This window comes from Elephas maximus, chromosome 19 (genome assembly GCF_024166365.1).
Source record: "Elephas maximus indicus isolate mEleMax1 chromosome 19, mEleMax1 primary haplotype, whole genome shotgun sequence".
NCBI lineage: Eukaryota > Metazoa > Chordata > Mammalia > Proboscidea > Elephantidae > Elephas > Elephas maximus.
Window position 1 is genome coordinate 9,566,534 of NC_064837.1, and position 6,093 is coordinate 9,572,626.

At 43.2% G+C, this 6,093-nt stretch overlaps 1 non-coding gene across 1 annotated transcript; it reads left to right on the top strand.

Annotated features, from left to right (window-relative positions):
- The first annotated feature begins 2,011 nt into the window (after positions 1-2,011).
- Positions 2,012-2,130, top strand: LOC126063355 (small nucleolar RNA SNORA61). The gene has a single exon (XR_007514295.1). It is a non-coding gene; the product is annotated as a small nucleolar RNA SNORA61 (small nucleolar RNA).
- The last annotated feature ends 3,963 nt before the right edge of the window (positions 2,131-6,093 follow it).

A 6,093-nucleotide genomic window follows, 5' to 3' on the forward strand; every position in this document is an offset into this window, starting at 1 on the left:
GGGGTCCAGAGGTAGGCAGACAGAGAGGCGATGTGTCCTTGTAGGCTGTCACGATTTGGATATACCAGGGTAAGACAGCACTGGGGAGAACTGGCCCAGGTGGAGACTGGCCCTGAAGGTAAGCCTGGGTGTGCCAAGCACAGCATTCAAACTATGCAGTCACCCCACTCTCAATTCCAGAAATATTGGGGGAGGATGAAAAGGGTGAACAATGTGCTTGGGTTTTGGAGATTTTTCTGGAATTCCCACTTAAGTGTCAGGGATGTGGATTCAAGGCTTCTGTCCTTAATATTTCTTCCCCCATTGCCTTTCTCGAGTCTTTCAGAGCCATTCCATTCCTGTTAGAATGGTGCTGCTGTTGTTGTTGTTGCCATCTAGTTGGCTTTGACTCATGACAACCCCATACACAACAGAAATAAACATTGACCAGTCCTGCACCATCTTCGCGACCATTGGTCCATCGTTGCGGCCACTGAATATTCTGAATGATTTCCAATCTATGGAGCTCGTCTTTGAGACTATGTCGGACAATTTCCTGTTGTGATTCACAGACTTCTCATCAACTAATTTTCAGGAGGAGCTCACCAGGGCTCTCTTCCTCGTGTGTCTTAGTCTGGAAGCTCTGCTGAAACCTATCTATCAGGATAATCCTGCTGGTATTTGAAATACCAATGATATAGCTTCCAGCATTATAGCCACACAATGCAAGCCACCACAGTGCGACAAACTGACAGGTGGGTAGTGGTTAGAATGCTCGTGGAATCTATTTAAATGTGATACTTCTCCAACCTATTAGTGCTACACCTAAAGGGGGATGGGGAGGGAGAACCTACCGTGATGAAGGAAAGAAATAAGGGAACTCAAGGGAAGAGTTGTGACTTAGGGAAGCCAGACCCATAGGGCTTTTCCTTGAAGCCACGTTGTTGTGAATGTGGTCAGCCCCATGACTGGGGAGCTACGTGGGAGCCCGGCCATCACGGCCAGCCTACTGAACCAAGATTAGAAGGTGAGGCTTAATTCTGCATCCAACCAAGTGGAGAGATTAGAGCTACCGATCATATGATTAGTACCTTATCAAGGTTGGTTAAAAAAATGGGGCGGAATGGAAATCTGCCTTTGTGACTTTCATAAATGTAAGTGTACCCATATGTGTATGTATTTAAGAAATGTGACTCATTAAACTTACTGTTTTGTAACCTGTGTTTTTTATTTTCACTAAACAATATATCATGAACACCTGTCTACATCAATAAATGTACATGTTCATTTTGCCATTTTTGTGAGGCATTGTTTTCAAATGTATTTCACTAGTTTCCCATTGTGGGGCATTTATTTCTAATTTTTCCCGATAGGACACAGTGCTGGGCTGAACATTCACCTTTTCCCACACACCTGATTGGCTGCTGCTATCACACTGAATTCTGAACTCTCTGTTCTGTTCCATTTACCCCTCAAGCTATTTATACATCAGTACCATGTTGTTTAATTATTATAACTTTGTTATGTATCCCCCTGTTTTAGAATAAGTTGTGCCTCCCCCTGCCAAATACGTGTTGATGGCACAGTGGTTAAGAGCTCGGCTGCTAACCAAAATGTCACCAGTTCGAATCCACCAGCCACTCCTTGGAAACTCTATGGGGCAGTTCTACTCTGTCCTGCAGGGTTGCTATGAGTCAGAATTGGCTTGACAGCAATGAGGGGAGAGGGGTATTTATAAATATGACTGTGTTTGGAAATAGGGTTTTATTATGCTAATGAGGGCATACCAGAGTAGGGTGATCCTGAACCTAATCACTTCTGAGTTGTAAAGGATTGCTGGCAGCTACTGGAAGGTGAAATAGACAAGGAAGGGCCTCCTCTTGGAGTCATGGCCTGAATTCAGATTTCCAGCCTCCTGAACTATGAGAAAATAAAATTATGTTCTTTAAAGTCACCCACTTGTGGTATTTCTTTTATGGCAATACTAGGTAATTATGCCAATCTTGATCCCTGATTTAAAAAATAATAATATACCCAGCAGTTCCCTTTCCCATGGGATCTGAACACTGGTCTGGGTGGTGGTAAAAGGAGGGACAGTAACACTGAGGCTCATCTCAGTGCTTGCAGCACATGGGCTAGTTTCAGACGGGTTCAGTCGAGATTGAATTCACTGAATTCGCTTCCTCCTCCCTGGGGATAATCATGGGCTTAAAGGGATGAGTAAATGAGTGAAGCTCTGAACAGCTGGCATGGCAGCAGCTGGGTTATTAACTGCATTTGGATCTAGTGGATAGCTTTCTTTTCTCTTGATTAAAAGTATTCTTTAAAATAACAATAATATTAGTCCTAGGCTGTCTTGTTCTATTTCCTATTCCAGATACATTTTCTTCTTCTGTATGAAAAATTCCTTGAAAACTCCTGAGGTTTCCTGTTGGAATATCTTTGTATTACTAGATTAATTTGGGTAGAACTGACTGATTTACAGTATTGGAACTTTCCACCAGAACTTGGTATGTCTGTATATTGAGATCTTCCTTTATGTCCTTCGAGGCTGTTTTAAATTTTCTTCGTATAGAGAGCCTGACGTTCTCTAACTGGTTACTCAGTATGTAAAAAGAGAAGTCCCTGGGTGATGCAAATGGTTAAGAACTCGACTTGACTCCGAGCCTAAAGGTTGGCAGTTCAAACCTATCCAGAAGCACCTCGGAAGACAGGTGTGGCGACCTGTTTCCAAAAAGTTTTCTTTGACATAGTTCTACTCTGCACACATGGGGTTGCCATGAGCCAGAATCAACTCATTGACAACTAACTACAACCGTGTATAAGAACACATTTGAATTTTTTAATGTTGCTTCTTACTTATCCTCTCCCTTTTTTTTTTTTTATTGGAGTGTTTGTCCTTTTCTCATTAATTCGTGTATTAATTAGGCTCTCTGACGTTCCAAAGAAGCAGGTTACTTGCGGTGATGGGGTAAGAAGGAACAGCCAAAGAGCTGGGGCTTATCGAAGAAAAGAGATTAAAAGATTATTCAAAGTTCGAGGTAACTCAAATGACTCAATTAAATGTCCTCCCCTCAGCAAGTGGCCATCTAAGATGCATCAGTTGGTCTCAACCTACCTGGAGCAAAGGAGAATGAAGAACACCAAAGACATATGGTAAAGATGAGCCCAAGAGACAGAAAGGGTGACATAAACCAAAGACTCCAACAGCCTGAGACCAGAAGAACTAGATGGTGCCTGGCTACCACCGATCACTGCTCTGACAGAGAACACAACAGAGAATCCCTGATGGAGCAGGAGAACAGTGGGATGCACATCTCAAACTCTTGTAAAAAGACCAGGCTTAATGTTCTGACTGAGACTGGAGGGACCCTGATAGTCACGGTCCCTGGACCCTTTGTTAGCCCAAGGTTGGAACCATTCCTGAAGCCAACTCTACAGACAGGACTATAAGATAGACGACGATACTGGTGATGAGTGAGCTTCTTGGCTCAAGTGGACACTTGAGTCTATGTGGGCAACTCCTGTCTGGTGGCAAGATGAGAAGGCAGAGGGGGACAGGAGCAGGTTGAAGGGACACAGGGAATAAAGGGTGGAGAGGAGGAATGTGCTGTCTCATTAGGGGGAGAGCAGCTACGAGTACATAGCAAGGTGTGTATGACTTTTTCTATGGAAGACTGACTTGATTTGTAAACTTTCACCTAAAGCACAATAAATACATACACACACACACACACACACACACACACACACATATATATATATAAAGTCATCCCCTCAGCTGTAGGTTCTAGTAATCCCAGTCTCACACAGCACTGTCACTGTGACTCAGGTTCTCGCTGTCTGATACCACCAGTTTGCTCTCCTCATGGCTTCTGCTACATATAGCTTGAGCTGTCTCATGCCTTCTACTTCTTTCGCCTCACTGTCAACTACTAGCTTTCTCTAGGTGCTTTGCATCCAAACTTTCCAAGAAAGAGGGAGGGCTAATTGTTTTCTTTAATCATTAGTATCCCTGTTGGAGACACTAGATCCAATTGTCACTCAGCGTAGATTGTCTGCCCCAAAGCAATCAGTTATGACCAGGGTCCAAGGCTCATGCTATAGACCCAAACCCAAACCCGTTGCCATCAAGTTGATTCCAATTCGCAATTACCGAATAAGACATAGTAGAACTGCCCCATAGTATTTCCAAGGCTATAAATCCTTATGGAAGCAGACTGCCACATCTTTCTCCCACAAAGCAGCTGGTGAGTTTGAACTGCCGACCTTTTGGTTAGCAGCCAAGCACTTTAGCCACTGCACCAGCAGGGCTCACTGTGCTACAGACCAGCGCTACTCAAACTTTAAAGAACACACAAATCATCCAAATATCTTGTTAAAGTGCAGATTCTGATTCCGTAGGTCTGGGGTGAGGCCTGAGATCCTGTAATTTTAACACATTATCAAGTGATGTCTGGAATACTAGTCCATGGACCACACTTTGAGTAGCAAGGGCTTAGAGCAGGGTTTCTCAGCCTCAGCATTACTGACGTTTTCTCCCAGATAATATTTCGTTGTTGGGGCTATCCTATCTATGCATTGTAGGATGCTTAATAGCATTCCTGGCCTCTACCCACTAGATATTAGTAGCGCCTGTCCCCAAGCTGTGGCAACCAAAAATGTCTCCAGGCATTGCCAAATGGTCCCTGGGGAGCAAAATTGCCCCTGGTTGAGAGCCAGTGGCTTAGAACATAGTGATCTAGAAGTAAGATACGCCTTACAAAGGGGCTGTGTGGATGGTATTCTCAGATAAGGGCAAAGTCTCCAGGGTGCAACTTGCTTGACCTGTCCACAGTAATTTACAGAAACTTTTCACACATGAAATTGTTTCACTCCTTGTTATCATATGCATTTCTAATATTTCTCTATTTTGATAATCTGCCTTCCATTTAAATAGCTCATAAGTCAAAAGGTTGATATTTCTTTTCAAAGGCAGGAACACTATATTTATTTAATAATGTAGCTTTTTTTTACCCCCATAAAAATACAGACAGTTTGGGAATATAAGTTCATGTCCACAGTAGGAAAAAACTCTTTGTCGGTGTCTTAATTCAGGTTGCTGAGAAATCCCAGCCACTGAGGGAGCCCAGCTGCAGAACCACTTTGAGGAAAAGCGAGGAGGGCTCTCTGCAGTTTGTATTTCAAACCACACCGTGGGCTGACCATCTGCTTCCCCTGCCCATGTGAGGGCTTGCAGAGCGTCACCACACGGTCATCTTGAACAAACTCATCACCTTGCTGGTGCAGTTTCATCATCAATAAAATGGTCTCTTTTTTCCATTCCTCTCTCAGAGGGGATATGAAGATCAAAGAAGCAAGTACCTCCTTAACCGACACTGTCTAGCGTGATAACCACTAGCCTTACATGGCCATTTAAATCTAAATTCAGTAAAATTAAACAAAATTAAAAATGCACTCCTCAGTCATGCCAGCCACCTTTCAAGTGTTCAGCAACCACATGCTGCTAGTGGCTATGTATTAGACATGTTCCCATCATCACAGGAAGTTCTGTTGGACAGCCTTGTTCTCATCTATAAAACCAGTTGCCATCAAGTTGATTCCAACTCATGGCGACCCCATAAGTGTCAGAGTAGAACTGTGCTCCAAAGGTTTGTAGTGGGTAATTTTTGGGAAGTAGATTGCCAGGTCTTTCTTTCAAGACACCTCTGTGTGGACTCCAATGGCCAACTTTTCAGTTAGTAGCCAAGCATTTAGCCATTTGCACCACCCAGGGGTTCCTTCTCAACTATAAAGTCTGATACAAATATAAGTGTATTATTATCACTATGCCTGGAAGTTAGAATTCTGCTACACACACAGGAAAGGCACTCAGGTATTCACACCTGCCCCACCAGCCACGCCATTATACACATTGTGTATAATGGTGTTAGGTTATATGTTCACTAACATGCACCAATGTGGAGAGCTGCCTGAGTGCTCATTCTCACCATTGCATCCAGAATCGTCATGAAAACATAAATTAAAGGCTTGCAAAATAGAAGCAAGGGTCAAATAATTATGGGCGTACTGTTTCCCATAAATGTCATTGTCTGAACCACAAATAGATAGCTT